Here is a 17370-nt window from a genome sequence, read left to right on the forward strand (position 1 = left end):
TTGCACAAAAACGAGACACCAGAACAGTTGTTTAAAGCAAGCGTTAATTAAAGTGTTAGTTGTATCCAAAATACACAAATTAGAGCAAAAAATGTAAAGAAGTGTTGGGGAAGTAGATGCGTTTGGACGTATCAATGCTTGTATCCAAAATACACAAATTAGAGGCAAAACAATAGCAAAAGTGTTCGGGAAAGTAGATACGTTTTGGACGTATCAATGCTTGGTGTAGAATTAGTGATGCTCATCATAGGTGCACTAAGAAACACTCCACTATTATCCTCCTTAGGAACTTTTATGTCGGTATCTCTAGCTGGAATAGGTACGTTCTTGATACTCTTACAGGGGGTAATTTCCTAGGTACTCCTGCTTTAGAAGCTAGTTGCATCATTGAGAGTCTAGTTGGAATACCACCTGTTAATGAAGCTAAAATTGAAATCTCTCTTGAGGATGTCATGAAAAAGTTGGAGGCCATAGAGAAAAATCTTCCAAGTGTTGAGACTAAATTGGGAATATTACTTGATAATACTGGTAAACTTGATAAATCCCTAGGAGGAATTAATGAAAGAATTGCTGTCTTAGAAACTTGTGCTATCCATGATAATCAAACCCATAGGATTGGTGAACTTGAAGAAGCTATGGGAACCTTGGGTTCAACTTTTTCTTCTTTTAAGTTTAAGGAGAAAGCTTATGTGGGTAAGGAGCAAAAGTTCATGTATGTCCCTAAGATGCCAAAACCAAAGAATCATTATGAGCTTAAAATTGATAAAACTCTTAGTACCACTATGGGAAATTTAGATAATGGAGCGTCTAAGATACCTTTTGCGACAAGTTGTGTTTTTAAGGAAAATTATGATGTTGATGCTTCTTCTCTTGATGTTACTTGATTTACACTTTTTGCGCCTAGCTGAAAGGCGTTAAAGAAAAGCGCTTATGGGAGAGAACCCATTATTTTATTTCTGCATTTTTTGTTTTATATTTGAGTCAAGGTGCTTGTTACTACTGTAGCAATACCTTTGTATCTTTATTTTATTGCATTGTTGTGCCAAGTAAAGTCTTTGATAGAAAGTTGATACTAGATTTGGATTTCTGCGCAGAAACACATTTTTAGCTGTCACGAATTTGAGTTTTTCTCTCTGTAGGAAACTCGTAAAACCCTGAAAAATTTCATGCGTGATCCTCAGATATGTACGCAACTTTCGTTCAACTGGAGCTTTTTCATCTGAGCATGTTAAGTGCCTCAAAAAAATTCGTATTTACGGACTGTTCTGTTTTGACAGATTCTGCCTTTTATTTCGCATTGCCTCTTTTACTGTGTTGAGTGGATTTCTTTGCTCCATTAAATTTCAGTAGCCTTGGGTGATGTTCAGAAGTGTTGGAAATGATTGTGTCCTTGCTAAACATGTGAATTTTTTTATTATGCACTAACCCTCTAATGAGATTGCTTTGAGTTTGGTGTGAAGGATGTTTTCAAGGATCAAGAGAGGAGGATGATATAATATGATCAAGAAGAGTGAAAAGTCTAAGCTTGGGGATGCCTCCGTGGTTCATCCTCGCATGTTTCAAGAAGACTCAAGCGTCTAAGCTTGGGGATGCCCAAGGCATCCCCTTCTTCATCAACAACTTATCAGGTCACCTCTAGTGAAACTATATTTTAATTCTGTCACATCTTATGTGCTTTACTTGGAGCGTCTGTGTGCTTTTATTTTTTTATTTATTTCCATTCTCTGAATAAATCGGATCCTAACATGCTTGTGTGGGAGAGAGACACGCTCCGCTTTTTTATTTGAACAGTTGTGTTCTTAGTTTTATTTTTCATGTTCATGGCGAAAGCTGAAAGCCGCAGCACTTATTGTTATTTTGTTGGAAACAGAAAATGCTTCATGTGGTAATTGGTATATTGTCTTGAATAATTTGATACTTGGCAATTGTTTTGAGCTCTCAAGTAGATCATGTTTAAGCTCTTGCATCATGTAGTTTAAACCTATTAATGGAGAACTACCGTAGAGCTTGTTGAAATTTGGTTTGCATTATTGGTCTCTCTAAGGTCTAGATATTTTCTGGTAAAAGTGTTTGAACAACAAGGAAGACAGTGTAGAGTCTTATAATGCTTGCAATATGTTCTTATGTAAGTTTTGCTGTACCGGTTTATACTTGTGTTTGCTTCAAACAACCTTGCTAGCCAAAGCCTTGTACTGAGAGGGAATGCTTCTCGTGCATCCAAAACCTTGAGCCAAAACCTATGCCATTTGTGCCATTCCAAGTAAATTGCTTGTGTGCTACCTTTAAAACCTTTCAAAAATTCATTCCTTGTTTTTGCAATACATAGCTTATGGGAAAGTAGCCTAAAAAACTATTGTGGTAAGGAATATGTCGCTTGTGTATCTTAGTTCTTATAAGTTGCTTGTTGAGCGGTAACCATGTTATCTGGGGAAGCCATCAACCTGTCACACCTTCGTTGAATATCATGTGAGTTGCTATGCATGTTCGTCTTGTCTGAAGTAAGGGAGATTTTCCATGATTTGAAATGGTTTGAGTATGCATATTGTTAGAGAAGAACATTGGGCCGCCAACCAAAGCCATGTATCATGGTGGAAGTTTCAGCTTGGACATTAATCCTCAAATCTCTTATGAGAATATTATCTCGTTGTTGAATGCTTAAAGCATAAAAGAGGAGTCCATTATCTGTTTTCTATGTTGTCCCGGTATGGATGTCCTCAAGTTGAGATCTATCAAAATCAAGAAATCAAATGCGATTTATCTCCTTGAACCTTTGTACAGGTGGCATAGAGGTACCCCTTTGTGACACCTGGTTGAAACATATGTAATGCGATGATAATCCATGGAAATCCGAACTAATTAGGACAAGGTGCGGGCACTATTAGTATTCGATGCATGAGGCTTGCAACTTATAGGAAGTTTTATACATAACCCATATGAAATATTACTACCGTTGACACAATTGTTTCCATGTTTTCAAAATAAAAAGCTCTAGCACATGAGTAATCCCTCGCTTCCCTCTGCGAAGGGCCTTTCTTTTACTTTATGTTGAGTCAGCTTTACCTACTTCTTTCTATCTTAGAAGCAAACACTTGTGTCAACTGTGTGCACTGATTCTTACATGCTTACTTATTGCACTTATTATATTACTTTGTGTTGACAATTATCCATGAGATATGCATATTGAAAGTTGAAAGCAATTGCTGAAACTTAAATCTTCCTTTGTGTTGCTTCAAAACTTCTTATTAAGAATCTATTGCTTTATGAGTTAACTCTTATGCAAGACTTTTTGATGCTTATCTTGAAAAGTACTATTTATGAAAAGTTTTTGCTATATGATTCAGTTGTTTAGTCATTATCTTTTTGTTAGCAAACTATAGACCATTGCTTTGGGTCACTTCATTCATCTCATATGCTTTACAATAGTTTTGATCAAGATTATGTTGGTAGCATGTCACTTCAGAAATTATTCTTTTTATCGTTTACCTACTCGAGGGAGAGTAGGAACTAAGCTTGGGGATGCTTGATACGTCTCCAACGTATCTATAATTTCTTATGTTCCATGCTTGTTTTATGACAATACCTACATGTTTTATTCACACTTTATAATGTTTTTATGCATTTTCCGGGACTAACCTATTAACAAGATGCCGCAGTGCCAATTCCTGTTTTCTGCTGTTTTTGATTTCAAAAAAGCTAGTTTACAAATATTCTCGAAATTGGACGAAACAAAAGCCCACGTCCTTATTTTCCCCGGAGTGTTCCAGAAGACCGAAGAAGAGTCGAGGAAGGTCAGCAGGGGCCCCACACCATAGGGCGGCGCGGCCTGGCCCCCTGGCGCGCCGACATATGGGGAGGGAGCCCCCTGGCTCTCCCGACTCCGCCCCTTCGCCTATTTATTCCTTTGTCCCAGAAAACCCTAGCACCGAGAGCCAGAATACCAGAACAGTTCCAGAGACGCCGCCGCCGTCAACCCTATCTCGGGGGGTTCAGGAGATCTCCTCCGGCACCCTGCCGGAGAGGGGAATCATCACCGGAGGGCTCTACATCACCATGCCCGCCTCCGGACTGATGCGTGAGTAGTTCATCCTTGGACTATGGGTCCGTAGCAGTAGCTAGATGGTTGTCTTCTCCTCTTGTGCCATCATGTTTAGATCTTGTGAGCTGCCTATCATGATCAAGATCATCTATTTGTAATGCTACATGTTGTGTTTGTTGGGATCCGATGAATATGGAATACTATGTCAAGTTGATTATTGATCTATCATATATGTTATTTATGATCTTGCATGCTCTCCGTTGCTAGTAGAGGCTTTGGCCAAGTTGATACTTGTGACTCCAAGAGGGAGTATTTATGCTAGATAGTGGGTTCATGTCTCCATTGAATCTGGGGAGTGACAGCAACCCCTAAGGTTGTGGATGTGTTGTTGCCACTAGGGATAAAACATCAATGCTTTGTCTAAGGATATTTGTATTGTTTACATTACGCACAGTACTTAATGCAATTGTCTGTTGTTTGCAACTTAATACTGGAGGGCGTGCCGATGCTAACCCGAAGGTGGACTTTTTAGGCATAGATGCATGGTGGATGGCGGTCTATGTTCTTTGTCGTAATGCCCTAAGTAAATCTCATAGTAGTCATCATGATATGTATGTGCATTGTTATGCCCTCTCTATTTGTCAATTTCCCAACTGTAATTTGTTCACCCAACATGTTATTTATCTTATTGGAGAGACACCACTAGTGAACGGTGGACCCCGGTCCATTCTTTTACATCTGAAATACAACCTACTGCAATCATTGTTCTCTTTTGTTTTCTGCAAGCAAACATCATTTTCCACACCATACGTTTAATCCTTTATTTTCAGCAAGCCGGTGAGATTTACAACCTCACGGTTAAGTTGGGGCAAAGTAGTTTGATTGTGTTGTGCAGGTTCCACGTTGGCGCCGAAATCCCTGGTGTTGCGCCGCACTACACTCCTTCACCAACAACCTTCATGTGGCCTTCATCTCCTACTGGTTCGATAACCATGGTTTCTTACTGAGGGAAAACTCGATGCTGTACTCATCATACCTTCCTCTTGGGGTTCCCAACGGACGTGTGCTTTACCGTCACAAGCACCCATCATATATGTTCCCTTGTGTTGTCTATGTGGGTTAGGTATCTTTCCATGGGCATGCATCAAAATTGAGATCTCATATAGCCCAAGAGAGGATGACGTCAAGTGATGATCGTCATCAAGGTTGAGTTGGGCAAGTTCAAGTTGAGCATCTCAAGATGATCATATGCTTGAAGCTTGTCGTCCATTTGGTGATAATAGACATGTGAAGATGTGCATCAATGGAGCTTTCGCATCATGGTGTATGGGGGAGCAATTGAGAGTCTTCACGAAGCAACAATAATCAAGTGAGGCATTCCGGCTTGAGTGGAGCTTGAAGAGCTATCATCAAGATCAAGCGGGATGCGCAAGGAAAAGGTATGGCCTTGCTAGGTTTTCCTTTTACCGGTATCAAGGTGGTTGTTGGGAGACCGGATTATAGGATAGATAGCCGCACTATCAAGAGGGGCTTTCGGTTGGGTAACTTGGTCACATCGTCTTAGGGAGCTCAATCCTTTGCATACTTTGCATATCCCTATTGCTTCTTGGTGTTTCTCTGTGAGAAGTTCTTGAGTGTTGCTAGCTTTACAACAAGCCCAAGTTCATCGAAAACGGAATCCGCATGCATCTTCTATTGCGTTTTCGAGTTTGGACGTCTTCACCGTTTCTTAACGATGGAAGACTCCCTCTCTAAAAACATCCTGTGAGGAGTCTCCATAATTCCAACAAAATTGGTTTCATGTCAATCGGGGTCCGGACACAAAAGTTATCACAGTTTTTGTATAACATGTTCTCATGCTGGCCCGATTTCTCGCCCGGCGTGACCGGCCGTCCCACCGGATGGCCCGGTTCAAACCGGCCCCTAGACTGGTGCCAACCGAGCACTATCCAGTAAGTTTTCCAGCTTAGCCCGGTGCTGGTCCGGTCTGTGGTCCGGTTAGGACCGGCCGAGTCCGGCCAGTGGCCCGGTCTGACCGGTCCCTGGACCGGACGGCCCGGCCCCTAGCCCGGTTGACCGGCCTCATCGAGTGTGCTGAGCTGAAACTCACCCAACGGTTATATTTCTCCCTAGACTATAAATAGGCCTCCTTCCACCTTGGGCTGAATAAGTTCTTCCACTCTCTCTCCTCCAATGTTGACTTTGAAGAACTTGCCCTATCTCTTGATTCCCCCCATGATTCTTGCTCATTCTTGAGAGATCTAAGAGAGGAGATCTGGATCTACAATCCCCACCAATCATCTCTCCTCTAAGTGAGGGGAACTCTTTAGATCTACATCTTGGAGTCATTTGTTGATTTCCTCTTTGTTCTTCCTCTCTAATCTCATCCTAGCATTTGTTGCTTTGGTGGGATTTGAATGTGAAGGATTTGAACACCTCTAGTGTTCTTGCTTTGCATCATTGCATAGTGTTGAGCTCACCACCACGATTAGTTCGAGTGAGAGATCGTGAGCTTGTTACTCTTGGAGGGAGACCTCCTAGTTGGCTTGGCGGTTGGTGCTCCGGTGATCTCTTCAAAGAAGATTGTGAAGAGGCCCGGGCTTCTCCTTCGTGGAGCTTGTGAAGTGGTTGTCGAGCTTGCCATCTCCGGAGTGGAGGAAAAGCTAACCATAAGGAAATGGCCATTATCCTTCGTGGGTGTGGCTCGGAGAATAGGGTGAGCCTTCGTGGAGTTGGGGAATCCTTCGTGGGACCTCCACTCCTCCAAACGTGACGTACCTTCTTGCAAAGGAAGGGAACACGGGAATACATCCTCGTCTCCGTGTGCCTCGGTTATTTCTATACCCGAGCTTACTTTCCTTGTGATAGCCATCGTGCTTGAATTACATATATCTTGCTATCACTTGTGCTTCATATATCTTGTGCTTATCTTGCTTAGCTCTAGTTGTTATTGTTGCACTTAGTTGAGCCTAGCATATTTAGGATTTGTGCTTGTAAACTAAACGTTAGTTTAATTCCGCATTCTTACAAGATAAATCCGCAAGAGTATTTAAACGTCTATTCACCCCCCCTCTAGGCGACATCTCGTCCTTTCACCAAGCATTTAGCTTTATTTACCTAGCTTGTCGTACAACAGTGGTAATAACACTAATCCTCCCGGCACAATATGCCTACCTCAATGATACGTTGCAAACGTATCTGATGCTCCATGCTTGTTTTACACCAATTTCTCTATGTTTTGTTTACACTTCGTGGCAATTTTATGCATTTTCTGGAACTAATTAACCTATTGACAAGATGCCACAGTGCCAATTCATGTTTTCTGCTGTTTTTGTACTTCAGAAAAGTTGTACAGAAAATATTCTCGGAATTGAACGAAGCGAAAGTCGAAGCTCCTATTTTACTGTAACGAAGGCGAAGTCCAGAAGAGAGACGGAGACGAGCAAGGAGTCGGCCACTCCATGCCTAGGCGTGTGCCACCCCCTGGCCATGCCTAGGGGTGGTGTGGAACCCTCGGACGCCCACCGACCTCGCCCTTCCGCCTATAAATTCACCTGATCGGGAAAAACCTAAACACCCGAGCCTTCATCCACGAAAAGTTCCGTCGCTGCCACCATCGTCGACCCTAGCTCGGGAGGGTTCTGAAGCTCTTCCCAGCACCCTGCCGGAGAGGGAGATCATCACCGGAGGTCTCTACATCGCCATGTCCGCCTCCGAAGTGATGTGTGAGTAGTTCAACTCTGGACTTCGGGTCCATAACAGTAGCTAGATGGTTGTCTTCTCCACTTTATGCTTCATGTTTAGATCTTGTGAGCTGCCTATCATGATCAAGATCATCTTTATGTAATGCTACATGTTGTGTTTGCTAGGATCCGATGAATATATATTGAATACTATGGTTGAGATTGATTATATACTTGTCATATGTTATTTGTGATCTTGCATGCTCTGTGTTGCTAGTAGATGTTGTGACCAAGTATGTCCTTGTGACTCCAAGAGGGAGTATTTATGCTCGATAGTAGGTTCATGCCTCTAGTAATCTGGGAGAGTGAAAATAACTTCTAAGGTTGTAGATGTCTTGTTGCTACTAGGGAGAAAACAACAATGCTTTATCCAAGGATAATTCTATTGTTTACTTTACACACTTTACTTAGTGCAATAATTTGTTGCTTGCAACTTAATACTGAAAGAGGTGCGGATGCTAATCGGAAGGTGGATTATTAGTCATAGACGCAGTTGGATTACGGTCTATGTATATTGCTGTAAAGCCCAAATGAATCTCATAGTAATCATCTTGTCATGTATGATCTTTATTCTGTCAATTGCGCAGCTGTAATTTGTTCACCCAGCATGTTATTTATATTTATGGAGAGACACCTCTAGTGAACTGTGGACCTCGGTCCTTTCTTTTATACTGATAAAATCATCATGTTCTGTTTACTTACTTCAAACACTATTCTATTTAATTCCACTGTAAACAAACATCTCTTTCCACACAATATGGTTAATCCTTTGTTTTCAGCAAAACCGGTGAGATTGGCAACCTTACTATAAGTTGGGGTAAAGTATTTTGGTTGTGTTGTGTGCACATTCCATGTTATTGCTGACGCCGGTAGTACGCTCAGCCAAAAGTCAGCCAACAATACCTTCATAAGTCATTCCTATCTCCTACTGGTCGATTAAACCTTGGTTTCTTACTAAGGAAAAACTTACTACTGTGCTCATCATACCTTCCTCTCGGGTTCCCCAATGGTGTGCAACTGCACAACATCAAGCTATTTTTCTGGCGTCGTTGAGTTTGTTAGTTTTCTTTAGTTAGGTATGATTAGCTCTCTGATCTTTATTGATTATTATCTATGAGAGTTGTTTCAAATAAGTTGATTGGTGTTGGAGACGAGTAAAATATTTCATGCTTATAGTGGTGCAAAAGAAAGCTTGTTTAGACTTTGGCATGTCATGTTGGACGTTATTTTAATCATGTGCTTAGTAGTTATTGTTGTAGCATGACTTGTCTCAAATAGCTAAGAGTGCTTAATGTTCCATTGATAGAATCATGTGTTGCTTCCATCATACAAAGCATAATATTATGGTATTCTTCTTTTATTCTTTATTGGGTTGACTTGGCACATTTTACATCATGTTATGACTACAAATCAGTCACATAAAGCCTCTATGATCATTTAGTTTTTGACTAAGGCTAGGTTTAATAAAGTTTTGTCGCTATGCATGATTATGGTCATTATTGCTCTCTTAGTTGGTGGCTCCCAGTCTTTTGCTAGCCTTCGCCTGTACTGAGTATTGATACGTCTCCGACGTATCGATAATTTCTTATGTTCCATGCCACATTATTGATGATATCTACATGTTTTATACACATTATATGTCGTATTTATGCATTTTCCGGCACTAACCTATTAACAAGATGCCGAAGAGCCAGTTGTTGTTTTCTACTGTTTTTGGTTTCAGAAATCCTACAAAGGAAATATTCTCGGAATTGGACGAAATCAACGCCCAGTGGTCCTATTTTTGCACGAAGCTTCCGTAAGACCGAAGGGGAAAGGAAGTGGGGCCACGAGGCGCCGCCACAACAGGGCGGCGCGGCCCAGCCCTAGGCCGCGCGGCCCTGGCATGTGGGGCCCTCGTGTGGCCCCCCGCGTTGCCCTTACGCCTACTTAAAGCCTTCGTCGCGAAACCCCCGCATCGAGAGCCACGATACGGAAAACCTTATCGAGACGCCGCCGCCGCCAATCCCATCTCGGGGGATTCCGGAGATCACCTCCGGCACCCGCCGGAGAGGGGAATCATCTCCCGGAGGACTCTTCACCGCCATGGTCGCTCCCGGAGTGATGAGTGAGTAGTTCACCCTCGGACTATGGGTCCATAGCAGTAGCTAGATGGTCGTCTTCTCCTTATGTGCTTCATTGTCGGATCTTGTGAGCTGCCTAACATGATCAAGATCATCTATCCGTAATGCTATATGTTGTGTTTGTCGGGATCCGATGGATAGAGAATACTATGTTATGTTAATTATCAATCTATTACCTATGTGTTGTTTATGATCTTGCATGCTCTCCGTTATTAGTAGAGGCTCGGCCAAGTTTTTACTCTTAACTCCAAGAGGGAGTATTTATGCTCGATAGTGGGTTCATGCCTCCATTAAATCTGGGACAAGTGACGTAAAGTTCTAAGGTTGTGGATGTGTCTGTTGCCACTAGGGATAAAACATTGATGCTATGTCCGAGGATGTAGTTATTGATTACATTACGCACCATACTTAATGCAATTGTCCGTTGTTTTGCAACTTAATACCGGAAGGGGTTCGGATGATAACCTGAAGGTGGACTTTTTAGGCATAGATGCATGCTTGGATAGCGGTCTATGTACTTTGTCGTAATGCCCAATTAAATCTCACAATACTTATCATATCATGTATGTGCATTGTCATGCCCTCTCTATTTGTCAATTGCCCGACTGTAATTTGTTCACTCAACATGCTATTTATCTTATGGGAGAGACACCTCTAGTGAATTGTGGACCCCGGTCCTATTCTTTACATCGCATACAATCTACTGCAATAATTGTTCTTTACTGTTTTCTGCAAACAATCATCTTCCACACAATACGGTTAATCCTTTGTTACAGCAAGCCGGTGAGATTGACAACCTCACTGTTTCGGAGAATTTTTTTTAAATAATACGAATTTTTTATTTAATTCCAGGACTAGCACGCGTTTTTAAAATTTTCCAAAAGTGTGACTCGGTCGGACTACAGAAGGCCGATCGGCCGGCAGCAGGCCGACTGGGTGTCGGCCGCACTCGGCTGTCAGGTTGGCAGACTTGTTGGTCAGCTACAGACCAATTGGTTTACTACAGACCAATTGGTTTGCTACAGACCAATTGGTTTGCTACAGACCAATTGGTTTCTAATTAGCCTGCTCCAACCCAATTATTTGCATGGATGTATTTTCCCCGTTTGCATGAAGCTTATGGTTAGCAGAGGTATATCTGAAGGTACTTATGGCATCATTTTTAAGCGGTACAACATACTGATACATAGTTCATACATGAAGTCTGATACATAGGTGATGCATACATAAATGTCTGATACATAGATACATAAATGTCTGAAATTATGGACGGCGTCTGGGGTTTCGTGGGGGCGGCGTAGCACGGGGTGTCCAACCGAACCTGTCCGGGGCCCTGGTTATGCGAGCAGTGGATCCAGTGAACCGGACTCGGGGTCGTACCGTGTCTCCCGTGTGGGCTCGGTGGAGGAGTCCGCATACCGACATAGTTCTCGCTGCGTGCTGTAATACTCCATGTGCTCGGCGTCCCGATCACTAGCTCCCCATGAAGGATTAGATGCAAGTGTGCTGTGTGTACCCCGTGGCACGAAACATAAGTGATGTCAAACTAAGTGGAGTATAATTTATACGGAACGGAATAGCTAGAATAGTACATACCCTGCGAGTATCCTGCTCCTCCCATGAAAGGAGCCTCGCTGCTGCCGCTAATCGTCGAAAGCAGCTTGCCGCTGATAGTACCGAAAGTCGTCGAAGGAAGGAGTGTGCTGCCGCTGCTGCCACGACGAACCTCCAGCTCTGGTCGGGAGGTGGTGGTCCGGGTGTCGCCGTCGACGTGAGTCGAGGTCGTGATCCATGATGCTGGCCGTGAAAGTCGTCGAACGAAGGAGTGTGCTGCTGTTGCCACGACGAACCTCCTGCCCGGTCAGGAGGTGGTGGTCTGGGTGTCGCCGTCGGCGTGACACGAGGCCGTGGATCGTGTCGTGTGGAGGGCCGCGGTGGAAGGAGGTGGCGCTGAACGACGTCGGAACTACGGCTGCACGTGATAGCCGAGTAGATCCCGCGTAGCTTCTCCTCGAGACGCCTCAACCAGGACACCTGCCGGTCGCGCGGCTGCAGAAGAGGCCCACTGGACACTTGACGTGTGTACTGAGCGACTTCATCCTGTAAGTCTGAAGTCATTTGGCCCTGCAAAAACATGGTAGATCATGGTAGCATATAAACCGTAGAACCCAATATATATAAACGACAAGTATGTTGGTGGAATAGAAAAGTAGTACGTACCGCGTGCTGTCGACTACCCGCTGTGGACTGAGTCGGGTACATATCGTGCATAGACGCAGGTGGCGCCTGAGCTGGATCAGTCGGCGGGATGAGGCGCACTCGCGTGGCTGCAGTGTACCTCTGCAGATATGCGGCAAACTCCCGTGGGTCAAACTGCTCATCGTTCGGCCGGACGTGTGTTGTCGCGCCATCCCACTCAGCAACATACGAGCCAACGCGCCGAAGCCACCATGTCAAGGAGTGGCTAGTACCCTTCCCGTTGTACCTGCGTAAAATAATTGTGAGAGTTAGTCGAACCATGATGAACAGAGCTTAAACTTAGCGACGCTCGTAACTTACTTGTGGACGTAGGCGGGGAGAGGTGCTATCGGTGGTGGAGGATCGACCACTGCCGAGAGCCGAACCGCCTCATGATCCTCTCGCCGGGCCATTATCTCCACGGACACATCGAAGATGATCTTCGACCGTGTCATCCAAGCACGCACAATCTCTATAACAGAGGTTAGAGATCCCGCCGGGGTACCTTTCATGCACGGCGGCGGCCATATAGGGCTGCCGATCACCGCCCTATCATTGAGCACGTCGAACCGCTCGGTGAACGCAGGGTAGCAGCTTCCCGACCTGGTCGCGAGCAAATCGTCTCTGCGAAGAGAAATAGTCGTACTCGTGTAAAACTATAAATTACGAAGGAACTATGTTCGACAGCCTACATACCTCGCGACGTGTCCAAAGTATGCCGAAAGTAGGCATGTCGATGTGGTCCGGATCAGCCAACTCGTTTGCCCCGAAAGGGCGCTCAGCATCTATGTCCGGCCGACCAATCGGGAACCTCTCCCGAGACCACAGCTGCAAGAACAGTGGGCAGCCAAGAAGCCCGGACTTGGGAGAGACAAGTGTACAAGCATTGCACAAACCTCGGTATGTGGCCGCTAAAACCGCGGAACCCCAACTCCGCCGTATGATGTCGTCGGCGGTTTGTGCCTCCGCTATCTCCGAGGCAATGGGGATGAAGCGCCCGTTGATGGTGGTCCGATGGTTCTCTCGTGAACATGACCTTCCCAAGCAGCCACAATATGTACGCCTCGAGACTCCTAGTGATTTGTGCCTCACTCATCGGCGGTGTGAACTCGTGAAACCTACAACCATGAAAAAAAGATGTTAGTTATAACAACGCAATAACCATAAATAAATTTGTTATAACAATGGTTACCTCGAAGTTCGGTAACTGGGCCGACTTTGGACCGTGGTCCTCACGGAGAAACTCCGCCTCGGCCCGCACGAGTTCCCTCAAAACGTGCGAGCATTTCTTCATCCCAAAGCACTCGGTTCTGCCAGGCGGGCCTATGGGCTGACCCGCCAACGGTAGGCCCGAGTAAGAAAGACACGTCCCGGAGAGTAGGGGCCATCTCTCCCCATCGAAAGTGGAACGTGTGTGTCTCGGGCCTCCACCGATCCACCGAGGCTGGTCGAGAGGGAGTGGTCCTGCCGAAGGCGCTTGATCGGTGTGCCTACTCGCTCACCGATGACCTCTCGACCTAGTGGCCTCAACCAACCGTGCAAAAGGTAGAAGTCCAGCCCACTTCAACCTACAAAATCATATAAGAATCCAATTAGTATGTGCCAGTACTTCAAATTGAATATACCAAATAAATCCCACATACCTCTGAACCCAACCGGGGTGTATCTGCCAATTTTGATTACCCCCGCGTGTCACCATTGGTGACAAGCTATTAGGGTTGGCCTCTAGCTTGGCCGCACGGTGCACCCTCTCAATGTCCCTATTGAGCAATGATCTTCCCCGCCATTTCGCAAACAACAAAACAAGTCGTTATTACTCATTACAAATGATAACATAACACGGATATAAATTATTGTAACGTACATGACCATAATTTCACATTTGAAATTGCAAAGTAGTTCCATACTTATTACAAATTCATTGTTCAAGTACATAAATTCAAGTAACATAGTTTCACATTTGAAATTGCAAAGTAGTTCCATACTTATTACAAATTCGTTGTTCAAGTACATAAAATTGCAAATAAGTTCCAAAGTAGCGCCTCGCCGCCTAGTTTCTTCCCTCCCGCGACGTCCCCTTCTACCTCGCTGCCCCCTTCCCCGCAGGGCCAATGCCGAAGGTTGTACAATTAGTGTCCCAATGGCCAAATTGATTGCATAGGAAACATTGTCTCGTTGGCCCTCCAGCTTCGATTCATCCATATCATTCCGGATGCGCTCGCGATGGCCGTCTACCGATGCCTGTCCTCGCAGCGTTGGGTCTGGGATATATCGCCTTTCACCAGGGTTTACAGTGTTGAAATTTCCCATTGACCGAAATCCTTCCAGCTCACCGGTCCAGGTGTTGAGCACGGCCTCCTTCTGATAATACGGAGAGACGAACGAGATTTCCGACATCCCCAGGACACCACAAACAGCTAACACATGTGAGCAAGGAAGATGAAGCAACTTTGGTTTGTTGCATGTGCACTCGCAAGTTGGCCATTCTTCATTGCCAATTTTCACATCATGTGTTCGCCGCGGATTCCCACACCCGAACCTATCTGTAGGTAAGCGGACTTCGTACCTTCTTTCCACATTACCAATTTGAACAACAGCGAGATGCTTAGCTTTCTCCTTCTTCTTATGCATGTACTCCATAATCTTCGAACAATATGGTGTGGCTGTTCTGTTCACCATGTGCATCTGAGCCTTCTCACGTCTCTCTCGTAATATTTAACCGTGCCCATGAAAATACCCTCTACTATAGCTGTAAGTGGCAAAGCTCGTTGCCTCTCAAAGCACAAAGTTATACGACTCGCGAGGTTGGTTGTCATGACGCCGTATCTAGCTCCATGTGTGTCGTGCAACAAAGACCACCTCTCCGTAGGCTCATGCTCTATCCACTACTCAAAGTTTTTAATCTGCCTTCCCCTGCCTTCTCCTTGTTCCGGCGGGTCAAATCCGGGCAAGTCGCACGGACCTTCGGGTGCCTCATAAACTGGTGCTTCTACCGCTGTTGTTCCCGCTGCAACCGCCCGCATATGTGCTGCTATGTTTGCATCTCGAGCTCCTTTCCTCTCGCACAACTAGTTTCTTCGTTAACTCCCGCACTTTGCTACGCAAAAAATTATACTTCCACCGCTGGTTCCGGATGCACAACCGCTTGAAGACATTCATAAGGGGCTTGTTCCTGAATTGTGTGTAAAAATTGGCTCATAGGTGGCGCATGCACCAACGGCTCTCAATGTCAATCCATGGCGTTTCTTGCCCAGGCTCTTTCAGTGTCTTAATAGCTTTCAGTATACCTGCATGCCTGTCATGAAGGATGCAAACATTCGGCTTGTCCTTTACAATTGAAATCTTCAACTGCCTGAAAAACCATAACCAGCTTTCGGTGTTCTCACTCTCCACGAAAGCAAAAGCGAGTGGCACGATTTGATTGTTTCCATCCATTCCAATGGCGGTTAAGATTTGACCCTTGTACCGACCAGATCGAAAACGTGCCGTCGACACATAACACGGGTCGACAAGTATACCGAATGATTCGATGCATACACCGAACGAGAAATAGACTCTATGCGGAACCCCGTAAGATGGGTACTCCGGCAAAAACATGTCCTGGATGTTCACATATGTGTCCGGATTCCTCGCTCGCAGTGTCTGCAGAGAAACGAACAACAGCGTCGTATGCGTCTCGAAACGAACCAAACCTCATCTCCATCGCCCTCTCGCTTAGCCCTCCAAGCCTTGCCATAAGATATGGTGTAAAAATGATGCTTCTTAACATTCTTCCGGATGGCGTTTACTCTCATGGCTTGCCCTTCCACTATTTCGGTGTACAACAGACCGAGCTATGAGATTAGACGACAGAGTTGCAATGATCATTGAGGATACTTGCAAGCTCACAACTATGTGCCACAAAGTCGCTCACACGCCATGTTGTGTCATACTTAGGAACATACCCATGCACCCTTCCGGGACAATTGATGTCCACACATTCCATCGTCGGTATTTTCCAGATGACACGGTTGTTCTCAGCCTGCCTCGACTCACCATTGCCCACTTCATTATTGCATCCTCGCATATGTCGCTTCGACGGAAACATGGCCCCTACGGCGACATTGTTCGGTGATACTCCCGAGCTAGAATCAAGACCATCGTTGATTGTCATTGCAGACGAAAAGTTATGATTCCATCCGCCTCGGAATAGGCACCTCCTCCCCATCATCGGACTCATCGGAATCATCGGCATCACTTTCACCTTCTCGTATCTTCCTCTTCCATCCGGTTCTCGCTCGTATCCATTTTCTTCGTCACCATCAACCTCACCGTCTTCTCCACTCGTAACCATCACCCCGGTCGCTATAAACATCTTCCGCATGGCTGCTCTGCTCGGTGCTCGTAACCACCGCCACCACCGGGTGCTTCACCGCTCTGGCCTGATTCGTAACCACCTCCTCCACTGTAACCGCCTTCAGGAGGCGCTACCTCCTTCTCCACCGGAAGAACTAATGCCACAGGGTTAGTTCCTCTCCTTTCAGACCCTTTTAACCAGCTCACCCACTTAGAGGTATCATCTACAGGCCTCAGATACCACGAAATGTTTGATATCGACTTAGTCCACAATGCATGCACACCCACTGTGTGCACTTCAGATTAAGCCCGAAACATTCGTCAACCAGTCCTTCACCTGCTCAATTGTCCATGTTCTAGGAGCAGTCATATTCATCTCTACGATTTGAACTCACTCGGATCAACTCCCATTTCATTTGATCGGACACTACCCATACCATAGTAAAATACTATCTTCACTACATCTGTCATCTTTGCTCACCTAAAAAATTTCCATCCGCGTCAACTACTAAAACCAGCCCACATAAATACACTAACACTAAAACCAGCCCACATTAACCTACACAGTTAACACTACTATGCAAAGATTAGGATTTACCCTTGTAGCGTGAGCAGCCTCTCCAACCGTAGCAGCGACGAGCAGCACGAACAACACGCGGCACCTCGGCGCCACCACGAACCAGCAGCAGCTCAGCCCCTTACACCACCACCAACCTCCACCACTTCATCACCATTGCTGCTAAACAACACCACCAATCCTCTCCAAAACCTAACCCATCCGTAGATCGAGCTTCCCTCAACTAATAGCAGCAAAATGTTGAAGTTTTATTGGCTAAATCACTAGGGATCTGCGAAATATGCTGAAGTTTTCGAGCTGTTCTTGTGCAGCCAGGGA

The sequence above is a fragment of the Lolium rigidum genome, chromosome 2, assembly GCF_022539505.1.
Source record: "Lolium rigidum isolate FL_2022 chromosome 2, APGP_CSIRO_Lrig_0.1, whole genome shotgun sequence".
Taxonomy (NCBI): Eukaryota; Viridiplantae; Streptophyta; class Magnoliopsida; order Poales; family Poaceae; genus Lolium; species Lolium rigidum.